Raw genomic sequence first — 22,354 nt, 5'->3', positions numbered from 1 at the left:
TGACCCCCCCACATTATATTTTAAAACTTAAAACATGCTGACCCCCCCCCCTTAAAAAAGAAACAGTTAACAGTGTTGGCTCTGACATGCTTACAAAAAGTATTATATGTGCATTATATGGTTTGCCATAATTTTGACATAATTTTTAGCGTTTGCATTTAATAGACCTTAGGGGAGGGGAAGCATAAAGCCAAAAAAATGACTACAGAAAAGGCTGCAGGAAGGAGGGAAATCTATGCTGCTAAAGATAGTAAATAAAAGCAAAGCTGTGGAGTACTCACTCGATAAACGCCCTTATATGATAGAAAAAGAGGATTTGAATCTAGGCGATTTGAACTCTTTGAAAACTAAGTTGGATTTAAAATATCTTTCATATCGCATAGACCAGGAAAGCTTTACACCTGAAGCACAGTCTGTGCTTATGAAAACAAAGGAAACTTTGATTTTTGCTTAATTTTGTGTTGGATTTTGGTATTTTACAGAGCAAAATATGCATATTAAAAATATTTAAAAATATGCATATTAAAAACAAAAAAACTTTATTTATTTTTTCATCATTTATTTTAATTTATATATCAGCATTTCCACAAATTTAACTTTGTACTAATTGCTGTTTTGTCTTTCCGTCTCTTATTATAATTGGATAAATCCAGTAAATATCTTATACATTGATGACTTCAGACTTTAAATAAAATATTCTGATATCAGCAGCACATGGACTTGGGATGTGTTTAAAACTTAACTGTATAATTGGGATTCTAGCCGCATTGCATAATCTGTTAGTTATTTGGCAAATTTAACCTCAAAATATTTAGCCTTTAACATTTTTTGCATCAACAAATTTATAGGTAATATAGGTAATAGTTATTATTAAGAACATATTTGTATGATTAACTTTTTTATCGTTTGTTCTGAAATAAACATTTTAAAAATATATGCATGAGCGCGTGTGTGAATTCTGGAAAACATGATATCAAAAACAGGGTGACGCCCCCTATTCGCACAATGATAAACTGGGTAACCCCCCTACTGAACCACCGACCCCCCTAGGCCGAAGTAACTGACCAATCCATTAGTAGTGAAGTGAAATTATTAATTTGTATGAATATACGCATGTACTACTCCAGAACTGACGTTGATTATGGTCGTTTAACACCGAGTGTTAAGCCACTATTTTGGTATTTGCCACTATTTTGGTACCCGCGAAAATTAAAACCAACGTCCTCTTGCTCTTTGTTATTATTTTTCTTCACAAGTCAATAAATCTCATAATTCTGAATAATTCTGGACAGTTTGTGTATAATTTGGAGTAATTTGTTATGTTTAATTTAAGTTTTCTTTACTTGCGCATCTTTTCAGACCGAATTGTCATCTTTTTGACGCAGACACAGTGACGCTAACTTAGGGGGTATTACAATCGGCTGTCCTAACAGCCATATCGCGGAGCTCAATTCAACTGTCGTACTTTTAAAAATCAATTGCATAGCATATCCGTCGCCGATTGAAATGGTGTTAGTGCATCGAAACTGTTCGGCGAAGCTACTAGGTAAGTATATGACGATTCAATACTAATATTGATATTTACTAGCTAGCTATCGCACTATGACTTGTTTAGTGTGCCTGCTCAGACTGCTGCGGCGTCGCGAGTCGTCCATTTGATTCTATCATCATCATAATGTTGTGTTCAATTCCAATTTCGAATGTGCATCGATTTCTCAAAACAGTAATTTATAGACATGTATATAGTTCATCTGATCCAGAAAGTGATAGTTTAAACTTCATGTACATGTCCAGCTTGAATTTAAATAATCTATATGCGGACGTTGAGCAGACGGACAACAACAGAGCCACCGAGCGATATGCTATTTTTCCGTTTTGTGTTTCTTCCATTTGAGATGCATTTCTGTAAAATATTCCGTATATGATGACAGAATTCGCTGGTGTTGTCAAGTTGTAGCATCCATTCTGGAAATTTTTATATTTTAGCAGCTATTTATTTTCTTGAAATTAAAATGTTTTAATATGCAAGATTTAAGTAATTTGCTTGGTTTCCGCGGTAATTGTAAAATATCACAAATTATTGCTTATTTATAAACACAAATTGCAAACAAAAGTTAGTAATTTATACCCATAACCTGAATGATATTCTTGTATAAAACATGTCAGTCACTTTCTTATTTTATCATATTTTTTCTCTATAACATGACGAGATAGAACAATTTGTATAATATATTATACTCCTGCGTAAATGACAAAGGTGTGTCAATAGTCAATAAAACAGCTAGCTGCGGTTCCGTAGCTCTTTGGTGCGACCTACAATCGAATTTCGCCCCTAACAATTTCATTTGGACGTCTTTTTTTTAATTTTGTAGTTGTACGTCGAACATAGAGCTACGGGATCTATCACAGTTTAATAACATAAATTAAATCGCTTTTGCTTTCGATTACTATGGTGTGACGTACCTTTATTGTGAATTGATTGCTGGATGAATAACATACAAACTTTTGTTTGCAATTTGTGTTTATAAATAAGCAATAATTTGTGATATTTTACAATTACCGCGGAAACCAAGCAAATTACGAGAAAACGGCAGCCATTGACATCCCACGGCACACTCCCTAGCACAGAATAAATGTAATCTCGTTTGGCGGTCATGTGATACAGTGGTGGAAGAATAAAACTCACTCTTCCCGTTATTCTAATTGTTCCAAGAAAGCAATCACATACAGTATTTATAATTGTATGATTTTTGTTTAATAATAGAAACTAGTTGCATAAACGCAATTTATCTACTGATTTCGGTCACGTGGTACAAAATTATAGGTCTCGCGTAATTTGCAATAAACTCTGGAATACAAAATGGCGTCTTTCGTCTTGTTATTTTTCTGCGACTCGGTGTACGGTAAATAAAGTCAATTTTTTATGACCACCGTCATCATTTCACAGCGCAAATAAGTTCTGGTCATTGTTTGGAAGTAAATAAACATAGTGAGTACTTTCGAAGGTCTTAAAATGTTATTTTCGCGACGACCAAATTCGGCATGTGGATTTTAACCGGTATTCAGTCGCACAAGGCCCCATAGCCCTATGGGCCGGCCAGAGTCAGTCACGTAAATAATGCGGTCGGCAACATAGGGCTATGATTCCACAGCTATAAAACAGCCTAGGCAATACTATAGTCATTTAGAAAAGACATACAATTTGTTATTAATCTCACTAATAACAACCATTCATGGTTATTTCAATTTTTGTATTACATTTTAATTTGTTTAGTAAGTTTTACAATACAAAAACCATCTTTATTATTGCTGCATTGTGGATATAAATGTAGCTCCACAATGTGAGTAACCACTTGGAATTCCTACTGAATTTTGGGACGCCATGAATTCACAGAAATGCTTTCTTAATTTCATTTCCAAATACTTGCTGTGATAGATGAATGTTTAAACAATCATTTATACATGTTCCATAAGTGAATAAATAATATTACTAAAAAAATCCTTTGAAAATCAAAAGTTTACCATTCAATCTATTTGTATCTAACAACGTTGTCCTGACTCACTGCACTAATGATCAATGGGATAATGGCTTCCTATAGAGAAGAAATGTGTTAACTCAATATTGGATTTTGCAAAGAATTGTGGAATTGAAAATTGAACTGAACAATATAACCATAACATTTTTAAAAATAACTTGCACGTTGCTTGAAAACAGGAGAGGTAAAAAGCTTATTTTAACGGAGGGCTCTATGGAAAAGATGTGAGCCCCCCAAATGCCATCTACAGTTCAATTTTCTATCTCACAACTTTTTGCAAAATCAAATATGGAGTTAACACAGTTCTTCCCTATACATGTATATAACACATTTCTTCCCTATACATGTACATGTATAACTAAAACTGGATATTATGAATCACTGTCTTAACTATGAAACAAATAATAAGGTATAATTATTCCCTTAGAACCTAACCTGACTCACTGCACTAACAACCAATAAGACATTTGTTACTCATAATTAGGACTAGGTATTATTATTATTTTTAATAATTTTTTTGTGCCAGGCAACAGTTCCGGACATTAAATTTCACTGTTGACTCTCCTGACTTTTTTTATGTGCAAATTGCAAGTGCTGACACATAGTGCATTTTTGCCACAGAAGTCATATTCAAGTTTGGGACTACATGACAGGGCTGTGCGGCCATTTTCCTATCAAATGGCAATTTAATGCACTATCCGACCTTAATCAAAGTTCCCCCAAAGTCGCATTCGTTAGTGAATAAATCTTGGCCAGTGGAATTGGGCTTTCCGTGTTCAGCCTTAGTAGGATTTGAACTTGGGTCTACAAATCATGAGTCTGATGCAACAACCACTACGGTATACTACCAGTGACCGGTAGGACTAGGTATTATTACCTGGTAATCGAAGACGACCTGACCCGACTCACTGCACTAACTATAAAACTAATAATAAGGTATTATTATTCCCCTAGAACCTAACCTGACTCACTGCACTAACAACAAATTGGACATTTTTACCTACATGTATAACAACAGTGTTCTCTCCACACCTCTAAAGCGTAATGGTACAGTGATGTGACCCTGTGAGATGTTCTTTCAAGGGTGTGGTCCCTCTAAATCCAAATCAAATACTAGAATATTAATAATTTGCCCATTGCACGTAACAGCAACAATGTGACAAAACAAGTCTCACAAATCACAAATACTGCACATGTCCGGAAAATATACTGATTTGGTACACTGCTATTATTTGCAGTTTGTACTTTAATTCAAAAAAAAAAACAAGTGAAATTAGGTCCCATTGAAAATAAAACTGTACATAAATCGAAGCAAAAATTATTCAACTGCAGGCATCGCCAAAGAAAAAAAACTGACTGGCAACTGGAGGTGTCAATCTGCCCAACGATTGTGTGTCTCGGCTACGCTGGTGGCTCATGCTTTGCCAAATTTTGCCGAATGGCGAGTTGAGTTTTAAGTTGATTTGCCAAATAATATATTTTATAGCCAAAATTGACCATATTTTAGGAAAGTAATGATTATTTGAATGTATAAACCATCTTTATAGTAATGTTCTTGAATGTATAATAAAGAAAAATGAACGACTTTTACCATAATATTTTTTCTGATAGTTAGTCGATTTTTCTAGGATAGTTGACGTCGCCATGTCTACAACAGAGCTGGTATTATGTTACTGTATTTTGCCGATCATGTATTAAAAAACTCTTGAAAATATGATACATCAGGGCAAAATGTAAGATAAAATTGGAAACTTTGGTCTGACCTTTTGCATCACTTCCTGTTGAAACACCAACAAAGTCGTATGTTATCGCATGACTTTGTGGACATTTTTTTTTTATCATCCCCAGTTCTTTCTAAGATTAAAACATTAACTCGAGACACACGTTAGATCAAAAGAAATACCTGGATTGCCAGTCTGTTTATTAGTGGTTCTAAGATAATCTCCAATGAATCATTTTCAGGAATTTTTTTAAACAAGAAACAGGGGTGCATCGCCCTCATGCCATGGCCATGTGCCCCTTACCCTAGGGGGCAGATTTTCTGGCAACCACAAAATTCTGAATGACAAGGGATCACAAGTGGCTTCAGTCTTCAACTTTGACCTGTCTGACAGAAATTTTGGCCCAAAGGAAGCCAGAGAATGCTCCACACCCTGATAGGGAAAACCCCATCTCCCCTACTTGATGGTGCCGCTGAATTGCAGTGCTCTCTCTTGCAGTTTTTTTAGCTCCGCTGTCGACTTTGTCGAGCGGAGCTTATCATATGAGTGATTGTCCGTCGTCGTCGTCGTCGTCCGTGTCAATGTTTTACTTTTTCGACTTCTTCTTGAAAACTACAAGCCTGAATGCTTTGATACTTGGTGTATATGTACCTTGGGTAGACCTCTCTTAGGTTTGTTCATTTCATGTTGATATCTTCAATTCTCTAATTTTGGTGAATATTTTTGTCATTTTTGGTAAAAAGTGATATTTTCGACTTCTTGTTAAAAACCGCAAGTGCAATTGCTTTGATATTACATATATAGGTACTACATGTGGACCTCTCTCAGATTTGTTCATTTTGTGATGATATCTTCAATTCTCTAATTTTGGTGAATATTTTTGTAATTTTTGGTAAAAAGTGATATTTTCGACTTCTTGTTAAAAACCAATAGTTCAATTGCTTTGATATTACATATTTAGATACTACATGTAGACCTTTCTCAGATTTGTTCATTTCGTGATGATATCTTGGATTCTATAATTTTGGTGAATATTTTTGTCATTTTTGGTAAAAAGTGATATTTTCGACTTGTTAAAAACCACAAGTGCAATTGCTTTGATATTACATATATAGGTACTACATGTGGACCTCTTTCAGATTTGTTCATTTTGTAATGATATCTTTCTCTAATTTTGGTGAATATTTTTATCATTTTTGGTAAAAAGTGATATTTTCGACTTCTTGTTAAAAACCGCAAGTCCAATTGCTTTGATACTACATATATAGGTACTACATGTAGACCTCTCTCAGATTTGTTCATTTTGTGATGATATCTTCAATTCTCTAATTTTGGTGAATATTTTTGTAATTTTTGGTAAAAAGTGATATTTTCGACTTCTTGTTAAAAACCAATAGTTCAATTGCTTTGATATTACATATTTAGATACTACATGTAGACCTTTCTCAGATTTGTTCATTTCGTGATGATATCTTCAATTCTCTAATTTTGGTGAATATTTTAGTCATTTTTGGTAGAAAGTGATATTTTCGACTTCTTGTTAAAAACTGTAAGTCCGATTGCTTTGATACTATACATATTGTTCATTTTCTGATGATGTCTTCAGTTCATTAATTGAAATGTGCATTTCTAACAGCGGAGCTATCTCAGCCGATAGGCTGCTTGTTCAAGAAAAAACCTTGATTTTAATTAACAAAACATTCTAAATTTGTTGAATGCAAGAATGTTACGGTTTAGCGGACAAAGTTAGGGTAATCATAGCATTACACATAAGGTATAGATCAATGAAAAATCGTTGACTTTAGTTTGAAATTTTGTCATTATTGATTTATTATTTTCATCCTATTTTGATAACTCGCAATCTCACAACAAAAAATGTTTGCCCTAATGTCTCATGAACAGACAGTGACATGGGCACTAAAACTGACTGTACTTGTTGACACGAAATAATGATAAACAGTTATCTCCATGGATAACAATATATTTACTGACTGGCTATAACATATTAACTATTTCTATTGCTTTTTAGCTCCGCTGTCGACAAAGTCGACACAGCTAGGCATTAGTGGAATGGTGCATAGCAGACTGTCAAAACCTCAAATTCTCTAATTTTGGTGAATATTTTTGTAATTTTTGGTAAAAAGTGATATTTTCGACTTCTTGTTAAAAACCGCTATTCCGATTGCTTTGATATTACATATATAGGTACTATATGTGGATCTCTCTCAGATTTGTTCATTTCATAATGATATCTTAAATTCTCTAATTTTGGTGAATATTTTTGGTAAAAAGTGATATTTTTGACTTCTTGTTAAAAACCGCAAGTCCAATTGCTTTGATATTACATATATAGGTACTACACCTGGACCTCTCTCAGATTTGTTCATTTTGTGATGATATCTTTAATTCTCTAGTTTTGATGAATATTTTTGTAGTTTTTGGTAAAAAGTGATATTTTCGACTTCTTATTGAAAACAGCAAGTCTGATTGCTTTGCTATTATATATATATAAGTACTACATATGGACCTTTCTCAGATTTGTTCATTTTGTGATGATATCTTTAATTTTCTGATTTTAGTCAATATTTTTGTAATTTTTGATAAAAGGTGATATTTTCGACTTCTTGTTAAAAACCGCAAGTCTGATTGCTTTGATACTATACATATATGTACCTCAGGTAAACCTCCCTCAGATTTGTTCATTTCATGATGATATCTTCAATTATCTAATTTTGATGAATATTTTTGTCATTTTTAGTAAAAAGTGATATTTTTGAATTCTTGTTGAAACAGCAAGTCCGATTGCTATACATACCATACATATTGTTCATTTTCTTATATGATATCCTCAGTTCTTTAATTGAAATGTGCCTTGCTAACAGCGGAGCTATCTCAGCCGATAGGCTGCTTGTTTTGCTGTTCTATTTCAAACTTTATTTGACTTGATAAATACATAAAAGACAATGGAGTAAAATGATATAAAATATCAGACTGTCTCGTCTTTAATTAATTGTAGATAGATTGTTAACTAATTTTATACTAACACAGTTATTGTATCACAATATTCAATGGGAAAATTATGCAAATTAGATACAGTGTTTGACTTGGGGTCTGGAGAGAACACTGAACTTGGACTGGATTTTTTTAATCCTGAGGCCCTGACCTGAATCACTGCACTAACAAGCAATGAGACATTTGTTATCTATAACTAGAACTGGGTTTTACATGTATTAATCCTGAGGCCATAGCCATAATCATTGCACTGATGACCAATGGGACACATAACTAGAACTGGGTATATTAGTTTCAGAGGACCTGACTTGACTCAGTGCACTAACTACCAATGGGTCATTTGTTATCTATAACCAGGACTGGGTATTATTAATCCCAGAGGACCTGACCTAACTCACTGTACTAACTAGCAATGGGACTTTTGTTACCTATATCTAGGACTAGGCATTATTATACCCAGGGAATCTGACCTAACTCACTGCATTAACTAGCATTGGGACTTTTGTTACCTATATCTAGGATCAGGCATTATTATACACAGGGAACCTGACCTAACTCACTGCACTAACTAGCAATGGGACTTTTGTTACCTATATCTAGGACTAGGCATTATTATACCCAGGGAACCTGACCTAACTCACTGCACTAACTAGCAATGGGACCTTTGTTACCTATATCTAGGACTGGACATTATTATACCCAGGGAACCTAACCTGACTCACTGCACTAACTTCATGTACAAATCAGACTTTTGTTACTTATACTAATATTGGGTATTATTAATCCCTGGGGCTCTGTTCTGGCATTTGTTAATGAGGACTGGGTTTTATTAATCCCAGAGAACCTGACCTAACTCACTGCACTAATGACCAATGAGTCATTTGTTACCTATAATTAGGACTGGGTACTACCGGTATTAATATTAATTCCCTGACCTGACTCACTACACTAACTACTAATGGAAGACTTGTTACCGATAACCCTTAGGCCCTGTACTGGGATAAATTAGCATAACATACAAGCTTTGTATTTTGATAGATATTTTAACAATTTTTTTTTTTTATTATTGTAGGAAACTTGGAAATACTATACAGAGAAATGAAAGAATATGGTATCAATGGCTTCAGCACCTGTAACAATGATTTATGACTTTTTAGTAATTGTATTTGTATACCACTTTTTCAGTTTTCTGATTATTTCATGACTGTATGGTGTATTTTGTTATAACATGATGATAATAACAAAAATATTATAAAACTGTATTACAAAGGTACCATACAGTATAACAACAAGAATTAAAGTGTGATTATAAATTTATACTTAATTTAGAAATAACGTTTCTCTTCTGGTCCCTTGTCAGTGTTGGTCACTTTGTAGTAAAGCATGTGATCATGTCAGCATTATGCATATTGTCAACAATTATAATATTTGAACTCTCAATATTTTCCAAATGAGTGAGATGATAAGTAAGATGGTGCATTGTTTATTTTCAAGCATGCTATATATTAAATTGCTCAGTACTATGGAAAATTCTATAATATTTGAAATTGCAGTGTTAGATTCTTTAATTGAGCAAATAATATAGTTTGTACACCTATGAGACAAAAATATATTATTTCTGCTTCTTGCAATACCACATTGTGTTGTGTTTATATTCTACAAAATGTTTGCTTTAAAAATTTAAACTTGATTGAAGCATAAAGCTTTGATCTCTATGATTTATGTCTAATAATTTAAAAACAACTGTTCATGTGTAGCACAAATTAGGGGCTTACAGTTTGACCTAGGTTCATGGTGTACACTAATTGTGGTTGGCATGGTCACACTAATTTCCCAGCAGTGTAAAGGCAGACCACAACAAACTTGATATGAGCATCATACATAGTGGGTTGTTATGTCACATTGTTTTGTTCAAAAATGGGAACTGATTGGGATTGATCTTTGTGTGTGTGTACAAGCGTACATCTCCAGCTGCATCGTTAACATGCCAGGACTGCTAACATTCTAACTGTACACATGCATCAAACATCTTGTGATATACCGGTATATATCAATATGTATATACCGATATACATTTGTATACATTGTCCTGAAACCAGATCTTGGTCGTGTGTATGGGATTCTTTCAAATTTGGTTTAAACATGGGATCATCCAATATGACAATAAAATTGATCATGTGTGGGGTCCAGTGCCCTTTAGTTTAGTTCTATATTTTCTGATGAGTCAAGTCTACTCAAAAAATGTAGCCCAAATAGAAAAATTCTTGGGATAGATAAGTATATGAGGTGACTGAGATGGTACAATAACCTCAGTGTAGATCCACTGTTATACCACTGCCACCTGCTGTTGATTCATTCGTCGAGCAGAGGGCAGGGATATTAGGTAGGGTTGCAAATTCCACACCACGCCAAAGCACCATTTGATTACAAGTGGGAACATCAGTACTGTATTTCTGGTGACAAACCAGATTGTAAAGGGGACCCTGTATCATATGATCCAGTACTGTTGGTGGGCCCAGATGAACCATTCTTTTGCAAGGAAGAATGTCTAACCTTGGGCACCATGTTAAATAAATTTTAATTCCACATAAGTTGCATTTTTCTGATTTACCAAGTGCTTGCTGCAGTCTCTGGCTTTAAGCTGGCACTCAATGGACAATACAAGAATTTGCTGATCGTAACGTGTCCCTTTTTTTACATGGCTAACATCACCCAGAATGTTGTATTTATGGTAAAAGGATATTCACTGAACAGGGGCCTGCAAAACTATTTTGATTCAATGGGACCAAATATAAGGAATTAGTTTAGCCCAGTTCTGCCTAGGTAGTTTGCCATTTTGAGGGCCTCAACAGAGGCAGCAGTCAAACATATTGCCAGAACCAATGATGCTAGGCATAGATGCACCAATATAATATGTGTTCTAAATATGATAAACTGAAGACAGATACACACGAACAATAATCTCATTCATAGGGTCAGAATGCCCAATAATGACAGTCTGGTCGAGGGGAATACAGGAACAAACATATCAACCAAGGAAATGATCGTTGAGGTGGATGTGGTTGGGGTCAGGTGTTTTCAGTGGTATGAATTAAAGGATTCATTTTGTTTCCCAACCCTTATTTCCTGTGACCTTAAATTGTTCGGTTACCGTAGCAAACTACCACAATGATCCTGTAGGACCTTTCAGAAGTCAAGCACAGCTACAAGATCAAGTTGGCCAAAAAGCTTCAGTTGACTCCATCACCAGTGTCAATGGCTCTGCCACGAGTAATGGTAGGCATGATTTTCCAGGAAGTGAGAGAATTATTGGCAAATGGCAGCAGTGCAGTGCCTGTTATTCCCCCATATTTTTGGTGAACAATAAAGAACAATATAGACCCAAGCCAACTGAATCAGTATATTCTCTCAGAGCATTTTATGTGATGGTGACCCCAGCAGAGGTACACTGCTGTGTACATCAGGGGATTTCCTGATATCACTCAAACATTTGATTCAAGATATTAGTTCAATGTTTGCCCATTGTAGCCTCACAGTTTTTTTTTCCCAAAATTAATGGCAGTGCCAGTTTTGTGGCTGCACAGCAGGCCAACAATGTGAATCCATTTTATCAATATCTGGTTGATACAAGAGCAGTAATTTTAGCACACATCCTTCAAACAATCATATCCCACATTTAGTATTTCCGGGAATGTATTCTTGGGAGTGTTTCAGGTTGAGAGACCCGGCAGCCACACTTTTTGCATGCACGCACAGCTCAGACAATTATTGAGCTTTTTGGAAATGGCTTCATCTATGAGAGGCCTTGTGCCTCAAACAGCTCTCAAAGGTATGCTCGTCCAGGTCCACACACTCCAGTTGTGTGGATCGCCACATGAGAAATATCATGGACCCCACAAAGCTTGACTGCCATCAAGTGGATGGACTTAACCAACATAAGACGGAGATAACAGATTGCTCCATCAACTGCGGCTATAACACTGGTCATGGACGCCTTGAAAATAGAATGGGGAGTGGCTCCCTTGCAAAGCACAGCTCCACATAAACATACCTAATATGTTGGGGGGCATTAGATTGCTTTCTAGATGAAGTATAGAATAAAACAGTTCCCATCCATTGCGACAACACAACTGTATTAGCATATATTACAAAACATGGGTGGACAAATCCCACAAACTAGCCAGCTAGTGGAGGAGATAAAGAGTGGGAAATAGAGCTGAAGCCCACCTGGCAGGGATTAGAAACAGTGTGGCCAACACAACACGCAATGCCGTGTTTCAAATTCCAATCTCGTTTTTCAGTTTATATGTTCATATATGTGCCTGTAATTTTGAATAGATAATTATTTAGCTGCGCCCCTTTCCCCATTTTGGGATTTACTTGAGGGTCACTAATGGGCTTGAACTCCCGCAGTTCAGCCACCACCAGGGTATACTTTGTACCCATTGAACATGCATACAATACATTGGTTTTGGCAAGGTAGGTATGGCTTCACTATGCAAAATTTCGAATAATTCCCCGGGAATCTGATAATGCAAAGATCAGTACATTAACAAAGGGAATTAAAAATTGTTAGGGGTCATGTGACAACAAAAGAATGCACACTCCTATGTTGGAACCTTTCGTATATTGAAAGAGAATAATACATGCCACTATTTTCGTACCAATCGTATATTAAATAATAGCAGATCCCGACAACAGAATAATACATGCCACTATTTTTGTACCAATCATATATCGAATAATAACAGATACCGACAACAGAATAATACATGCCACTATTTTTGTACCATTCCTATATCGAATAATAACAGATCCCGACAACAGAATAATACATGCCACTATTTTTGTACCATTCCTATATCGAATAATAACAGATCCCGACAACAGAATATTACATGCCACTATTTTTGTACCAATCCTATATCGAATAATAACAGATCCCGACAACAGAATATTACATGCCACTATTTTTGTACCATTCCTATATCGAATAATAACAGATCCCGACGACAGAATAATACATGCCACTATTTTTGTACCATTCCTATATCGAATAATAACAGTTCACGACAACAGAATAATACATGCCACTATTTTTGTACCATTCCTATATCGAATAATAACAGATCCCGACAACAGAATATTACATGCCACTATTTTTGTACCAATCCTATATTGAATAATAACAGATCCCGACAACAGAATATTACATGCCACTATTTTTGTACCATTCCTATATCGAATAATAACAGATCCCGACAACAGAATAATACATGCCACTATTTTTGTACCATTCCTATATCGAATAATAACAGTTCACGACAACAGAATAATACATGCCACTATTTTTGTACCATTCCTATATCGAATAATAACAGATCCCGACAACAGAATAATACATGCCACTATTTTTGTACCATTCCTATATCGAATAATAACAGATCCCGACAACAGAATATTACATGCCACTATTTTTTTACCAATCCTATATCGAATAATAACAGATCCCGACAACAGAATATTACATGCCACTATTTTTGTACCATTCCTATATCGAATAATAAGAGATCCCGACAACAGAATAATACATGCCACTATTTTTGTACCATTCCTATATCGAATAATAACAGTTCACGACAACAGAATAATACATGCCACTATTTTCGTACCAATCGTATATTAAATAATAGCAGATCCCGACAACAGAATAATACATGCCACTATTTTTGTACCAATCATATATCGAATAATAACAGATACCGACAACAGAATAATACATGCCACTATTTTTGTACCATTCCTATATCGAATAATAACAGATCCCGACAACAGAATACTAGTAATACATGCCACTATTTTTGTACCATTCCTATATCGAATAATAACAGATCCCGACAACAGAATATTACATGCCACTATTTTTGTACCAATCCTATATCGAATAATAACAGATCCCGACAACAGAATATTACATGCCACTATTTTTGTACCATTCCTATATCGAATAATAACAGATCCCGACGACAGAATAATACATGCCACTATTTTTGTACCATTCCTATATCGAATAATAACAGTTCACGACAACAGAATAATACATGCCACTATTTTTGTACCATTCCTATATCGAATAATAACAGATCCCGACAACAGAATATTACATGCCACTATTTTTGTACCAATCCTATATTGAATAATAACAGATCCCGACAACAGAATATTACATGCCACTATTTTTGTACCATTCCTATATCGAATAATAACAGATCCCGACAACAGAATAATACATGCCACTATTTTTGTACCATTCCTATATCGAATAATAACAGTTCACGACAACAGAATAATACATGCCACTATTTTTGTACCATTCCTATATCGAATAATAACAGATCCCGACAACAGAATAATACATGCCACTATTTTTGTACCATTCCTATATCGAATAATAACAGATCCCGACAACAGAATATTACATGCCACTATTTTTTTACCAATCCTATATCGAATAATAACAGATCCCGACAACAGAATATTACATGCCACTATTTTTGTACCATTCCTATATCGAATAATAAGAGATCCCGACAACAGAATAATACATGCCACTATTTTTGTACCATTCCTATATCGAATAATAACAGTTCACGACAACAGAATAATACATGCCACTATTTTTGTACCATTCCTATATCGAATAATAACAGTTCACGACAACAGAATAATACATGCCACTATTTTTGTACCATTCCTATATCGAATAATAACAGATCCCGACAACAGAATAATACATGCCACTATTTTTGTACCATTCCTATATCGAATAATAACAGTTCACGACAACAGAATAATACATGCCACTATTTTTGTACCATTCCTATATCGAATAATAACAGATCCCGACAACAGAATATTACATGCCACTATTTTTGTACCAATCCTATATCGAATAATAACAGATCCCGACAACAGAATATTACATGCCACTATTTTTGTACCATTCCTATATCGAATAATAACAGATCCCGACAACAGAATAATACATGCCACTATTTTTGTACCATTCCTATATCGAATAATAACAGTTCACGACAACAGAATAATACATGCCACTATTTTTGTACCATTCCTATATCGAATAATAACAGATCCCGACAACAGAATAATACATGCCAATATTTTTGTACCATTCCTATATCGAATAATAACAGATCCCGACAACAGAATATTACATGCCACTATTTTTTTACCAATCCTATATCGAATAATAACAGATCCCGACAACAGAATATTACATGCCACTATTTTTGTACCATTCCTATATCGAATAATAAGAGATCCCGACAACAGAATAATACATGCCACTATTTTTGTACCATTCCTATATCGAATAATAACAGTTCACGACAACAGAATAATACATGCCACTATTTTTGTAACATTCCTATATCGAATAATAACAGATCCCAACAACAGAATAATACATGCCACTATTTTGGTACCATCCCTATAGTGAAGTGTAGCAGTTCCCGACAACTAAATTATATGTGCCACTATTTTGGTACCATCCCTATAGTAAAGTATAGCAGTTTCTGCCAACTAAATTATATGTGCCACTATTTTGGTACCATCCCTATAGTGAAGTATAGCAGTACCCGACAACTAAATTATATGTGCTACTATTTTGGTATCATCCCTATAGTGAAGTATAGCAGTTCCCGCCAACTAAATTATATGTGCCACTATTTTGGTATCATCCCTATAGTGAAGTATAGCAGTTCCCGACAAATAAATTATATGTGCCACTATTTTGGTACCATCCCTATAGTAAAGTATAGCAGTTTCTGCCAACTAAATTATATGTGCCACTATTTTGGTACCATTCCTGTAGTGAAGTGTAGCAGTTCTTGCCAACTAAATTATATGTGCCACTATTTTGGTATCATTCCTATAGGGAAGTATAACAGTTCCCGACAACTAAATTATATGTGCTACTATTTTGGTACCATCCCTATAGTAAAGTATAGCAGTTCCCGACAACTAAATTATACGTGCCACTATTTTGGTACCATCCCTATAGTGAAGTATAGCAGTTCCCGACAACTAAATTATATGTGCTACTATTTTGGTACCATCCCTATAGCAGTTCCCGCCAACTATATTATATGTGCTACTATTTTGGTACCATTCCTATATTGAAGTAGAGCAGTTCCCGACAACTAAATTATATGTGCCACTATTTTGGTACCATCCCTATAGGGAAGTATAGCAGTTCCCGACAACTAAATTATATGTGCCACTATTTTGGTACCATCCCTATAGGGAAGTATAGCAGTTCCCGACAACTAAATTATATGTGCTACTATTTTGGTACCATCCCTATAGTGAAGTATAGCAGTTCCCGCCAACTATATTATATGTGCTACTATTTTGGTACCATTCCTATATTGAAGTAGAGCAGTTCCCGACAACTAAATTATATGTGCCACTATTTTGGTACCATCCCTATAGGGAAGTATAGCAGTTCCCGACAACTAAATTATATGTGCTACTATTTTGGTACCATCCCTATAGTGAAGTATAGCAGTTCCCGACAACTAAATTAAATGTGCTACTATTTTGGTACCATCCCTATAGTGAAGTGTAGCAGTTCCCGCCAACTAAATTATATGTGCTACTATTTTGGTACCATTTCTGTAGGGAAGTATAACAGTTCCCGACAACTAAATTATATGTGCTACTATTTTGGTACCATCCCTATAGTGAAGTATAGCAGTTCCCGACAACTAAATTATACGTGCCACTATTTTGGTACCATCCCTATAGTGAAGTATAGCAGTTCCCGCCAACTAAATTATATGTGCTACTATTTTGGTACCATTTCTGTAGGGAAGTATAACAGTTCCCGACAACTAAATTATATGTGCTACTATTTTGGTACCATCCCTATAGTGAAGTATAGCAGTTCCCGACAACTAAATTATACGTGCCACTATTTTGGTACCATCCCTATAGTGAAGTATAGCAGTTCCCGACAACTAAATTATATGTGCTACTATTTTGGTACCATCCCCATAGCAGTTCCCGCCAACTATATTATATGTGCTACTATTTTGGTACCATTCCTATATTGAAGTAGAGCAGTTCCCGACAACTAAATTATATGTGCCACTATTTTGGTACCATCCCTATAGGGAAGTATAGCAGTTCCCGACAACTAAATTATATGTGCTACTATTTTGGTACCATCCCTATATTGAAGTATAGCAGTTCCCGACAACTAAATTATATGTGCTACTATTTTGGTACCATCCCTATAGTGAAGTATAGCAGTTCCCGACAACTAAATTATATGTGCTACTATTTTGGTACCATCCCTATAGTGAAGTATAGCAGTTCCCGCCAACTATATTATATGTGCTACTATTTTGGTACCATTCCTATATTGAAGTAGAGCAGTTCCCGACAACTAAATTATATGTGCCACTATTTTGGTACCATCCCTATAGTGAAGTATAGCAGTTCCCGACAACTAAATTATACGTGCCACTATTTTGGTACCATCCCTATAGTGAAGTATAGCAGTTCCCGACAACTAAATTATATGTGCTACTATTTTGGTACCATCCCTATAGTGAAGTATAGCAGTTCCCGACAACTAAATTATATGTGCTACTATTTTGGTACCATCCCTATAGTGAAGTATAGCAGTTCCCGACAACTAAATTATATGTGCTACTATTTTGGTACCATCCCTATAGTGAAGTATAGCAGTTCCCGCCAACTATATTATATGTGCTACTATTTTGGTACCATTCCTATATTGAAGTAGAGCAGTTCCCGACAACTAAATTATATGTGCCACTATTTTGGTACCATCCCTATAGGGAAGTATAGCAGTTCCCGACAACTAAATTATATGTGCTACTATTTTGGTACCATCCCTATAGTGAAGTATAGCAGTTCCCGACAACTAAATTATATGTGCTACTATTTTGGTACCATCCCTATAGGGAAGTATAGCAGTTCCCGACAACTAAATTATATGTGCTACTATTTTGGTACCATCCCTATAGCAGTTCCCGCCAACTATATTATATGTGCTACTATTTTGGTACCATTCCTATAGTGAAGTAGAGCAGTTCCCGACAACTAAATTATATGTGCCACTATTTTGGTACCATCCCTATAGGGAAGTATAGCAGTTCCCGACAACTAAATTATATGTGCTACTATTTTGGTACCATCCCTATAGTGAAGTATAGCAGTTCCCGACAACTAAATTATATGTGCTACTATTTTGGTACCATCCCTATAGTGAAGTATAGCAGTTCCCGCCAACTATATTATATGTGCTACTATTTTGGTACCATTCCTTTATTGAGGTATAGCAGTTCCCGACAACTAAATTAAATGTGCTACTATTTTGGTACCATCCCTATAGTGAAGTGTAGCAGTTCCCGCCAACTAAATTATATGTGCTACTATTTTGGTACCATTTCTGTAGGGAAGTATAACAGTTCCCGACAACTAAATTATATGTGCTACTATTTTGGTACCATCCCTATAGTAAAGTATAGCAGTTCCCGACAACTAAATTATACGTGCCACTATTTTGGTACCATCCCTATAGTGAAGTATAGCAGTTCCCGACAACTAAATTATACGTGCCACTATTTTGGTACCATCCCTACAGTGAAGTATAGCAGTTCCCGCCAACTATATTATATGTGCTACTATTTTGGTACCATTCCTATAGTGAAGTATAGCAGTTCCCGACAACTAAATTATATGTGCCACTATTTTGGTACCATCCCTATAGGGAAGTATAGCAGTTCCCGACAACTAAATTATATGTGCTACTATTTTGGTACCATCCCTATAGTGAAGTATAGCATTTCCCGACAACTAAATTATATGTGCTACTATTTTGGTACCATCCCTATAATGAAGTATAGTAGTTCCCGCCAACTATATTATATGTGATACTATTTTGGTACCATTCCTATAGTGAAGTATAGCAGTTCCCGACAACTAAATTATACGTGCCACTATTTTGGTACCATCCCTATAGTGAAGTATAGCAGTTCCCGACAACTAAATTATACGTGCCACTATTTTGGTACCATCCCTATAGTGAAGTATAGCAGTTCCCGACAACTAAATTATATGTGCTACTATTTTGGTACCATTCCTATAGTGAAGTATAGCAGTTCCCGACAACTAAATTATATGTGCCACTATTTTGGTACCATCCCTATAGTGAAGTATAGCAGTTCCCGACAACTAAATTACATGTGCTACTATTTTGGTACCATCCCTATAGTAAAGTATAGCATTTCCCGCCAACTAAATTATACGTGCTACTATTTTGGTATCATCCCTATAGTGAAGTATAGGAGTTCCCGACAACTAAATTATATGTGCTACTATTTTGGTACCATCCCTATAGTAAAGTATAGCAGTTCCCGACAACTAAATTATATGTGCTACTATTTTGGTACCATCCCTATAGTGAAGTGTAGCAGTTCCCGCCAACTAAATTATATGTGCTACTATTTTGGTACCATTTCTGTAGGGAAGTATAACAGTTCCCGACAACTAAATTATATGTGCCACTATGTTGGTGCCACCCCTACAGTGAAGCATAGCAGTTCCCGCCAACTAAATTATATGTGCCACTATTTTGGTACCATCCCTATAGTAAAGTATAGCAGTTTCCGACAACTAAATTATATGTGCTACTATTTTGGTACCATCCCTATAGTGAAGTATAGCAGTTCCCGCCAACTAAATTATATGTGCCACTATTTTGGTATCATCCCTATAGTGAAGTATAGCAGTTCCCGACAACTAAATTATATGTGCTACTATTTTGGTACCATCCCTATAGTGAAGTATAGCAGTTCCCGCCAACTAAATTATATGTGCCACTATTTTGGTACCATCCCTATAGTAAAGTATAGCAGTTTCTGCCAACTAAATTATATGTGCCACTATTTTGGTACCATTCCTGTAGTGAAGTGTAGCAGTTCTTGCCAACTAAATTATATGTGCCACTATTTTGGTATCATTCCTATAGGGAAGTATAGCAGTTCTCGCCAACTATATTATATGTGCTACTATTTTGGTATCATTCCTATAGGGAAGTATAGCATTTCCCGACAACTAAATTATATGTGCTACTATTTTGGTACCATTCCTATAGGGAAGTATAACAGTTCCCGACAACTAAATTATATGTGCTACTATTTTGGTACCATCCCTATAGTAAAGTATAGCAGTTCCCGCCAACTTTATTATATGTGCTACTTTTTGGTACCATCCCTATAGTGAAGTATAACAGTTCCCGCCAACTAAATTATATGTGCCACTATGTTGGTACCATCCCTATAGTAAAGTATAGCAGTTCCCGACAACTAAATTATATGTGCTACTATTTTGGTACCATCCCTATTGTGAAGTGTAGCAGTTCCCGCCAATTAAATCATATGTGGTACTATTTTGGTACTATTCCTATAGTGAAGTATAATTTGTGTGCAATTTTACTGTTAAAGAATTTTTGTCATTAAATCCTTTTTCTAAGAAACATTTAATTTGGAACACACCTTCAGTTTATTTTATTTTCAGGCTAAACCTTGATACTTTTACAATCCACCAATGTCCAAACAAGCTGCAAATATACTGGTTACTAGTGGCGGTCTTTATTGTCGATATAGTTATTGTCCGCTTGCTCGTTAGTAGTATTCAATAGGCTTTACTGCCACCTCCTAGGCCGCTCATTATTGACACGGTACCAAAATAGTGGCAAATACCAAAATAGTGGCTTAACAACCGAGAGTAGCTCCCTCTCGCAACGGATGTTCGCAACGAATGTTCTGCGGTCACGATTTGTTTGTGATGTTCTTGACAATTTGTCCGCCTAAAATCTAGCTTTCGGATACGTTCAGTCATTCTTGAACTAAAATCCTGGTGTGGGAGTAAATTGAGCAAAATCCAGTAGGCGAAATGTTGCAAGTCAGCAAAATTTTGCTCACGGAATTAGATAACGAATCCTTGTTTTAAATAATGAGCAGCATTTCCCCCTTGAGACGGATGGGCGTAGAAAAGAATTTCTTTAAAACATGGTAGTATAATATACATATACCGCTATCTGGAAAACAAGCAAAAAGTTCCTGATGTGTAAAGACCCCCCTCGATTTCAAATGGGCAACCCTTAATTTCAAGAGAAGATGTTGGTCATCGTTTACGACAAGGATTCCTTTTTGACTTGATGAGAACAACTTTGCTGACTTTCAAATTTTGCTCACTGCTTGTTCAATCTCAATTAGTGCTACTCGTAACTAAGGAAACATACTGAACACTCTATACTCGAAATGCGCAAGATGACGCCCTCTATCATAATATTAATTTATTTTACAGGCTAGAATCGTGATGGAGGGTACTACGATGAAATGGCCATGGCAACTATTATGATATAATTTAACCTTTCTCTCATTATTCATTAATGGAATAAATATATTCAGCAAATAAAGTAAATTAAAATTGTGTCAATGATTGTTTTATTGAGTGAATGATTGATTTCCCATTGTACTAAATTACTGGTATTTTTATAATTCATAGTAGACGAGATACAGCAATTTAGTTGCATAGTTATAATTATAGTGTTAGTGTTTAGATTATAAGTATAGTTACGTGACTGATTATATCGAAGTAGTTACACGATTATAGTGACAGTTACGCGGTTAAATGCATGCGAATACGTGATTGTTACGAATATAAGTGTAAATACGACATAAACACGAGTGCGAATACGAATACAGTTTTACGTGTGTGATTACAGTTACGTGATTACTAGTACGACGGCAATACGAATACGACAGCAGCTCCAGTTAATTAGTTAGCGTTATACTGTATTACATGAATGCATTATTAAAGGAACGCCTTCATGTGCGACCACGATAATAAATATTTGTATTCGATGTTGAATGATTACTGCTGTGTTGCCTCACAATTATTTCCGAAACTTTTTGTAGCATAGTCGGCCGACATCCAATTTTCGTTACGGATCGCAATTCAGTT

At 35.4% G+C, this 22,354-nt stretch overlaps 1 protein-coding gene and 1 long non-coding RNA gene across 2 annotated transcripts in view; both read left to right on the top strand.

Annotated features, from left to right (window-relative positions):
* The window catches only part of LOC102803376 (uncharacterized), a 49,566-nt gene extending 27,746 nt beyond the window's left edge, over window positions 1–21,820 (top strand). Inside the window, exon 16 of the mRNA XM_006816432.3 lies at window positions 21,695–21,820. The gene's annotated coding sequence lies outside the window, so the exon portion shown is untranslated. The remainder of the gene's footprint in view (window positions 1–21,694) is intronic.
* Window positions 1,363–9,905, top strand: LOC146740866 (uncharacterized). The gene is made up of 2 exons (XR_014929996.1): window positions 1,363–1,546; window positions 9,342–9,905. It is a non-coding gene; the product is annotated as an uncharacterized LOC146740866 (long non-coding RNA).
* Window positions 21,821–22,354: the final 534 nt, after the last annotated feature.

Source organism: Saccoglossus kowalevskii, chromosome 7 (assembly GCF_978046115.1).
Source record: "Saccoglossus kowalevskii chromosome 7, keSacKowa6.1, whole genome shotgun sequence".
NCBI lineage: Eukaryota > Metazoa > Hemichordata > Enteropneusta > Harrimaniidae > Saccoglossus > Saccoglossus kowalevskii.
The sequence above is the reverse complement of the archived record's forward strand: the minus strand, read 5'-3'. Positions and strand labels throughout refer to the sequence as shown.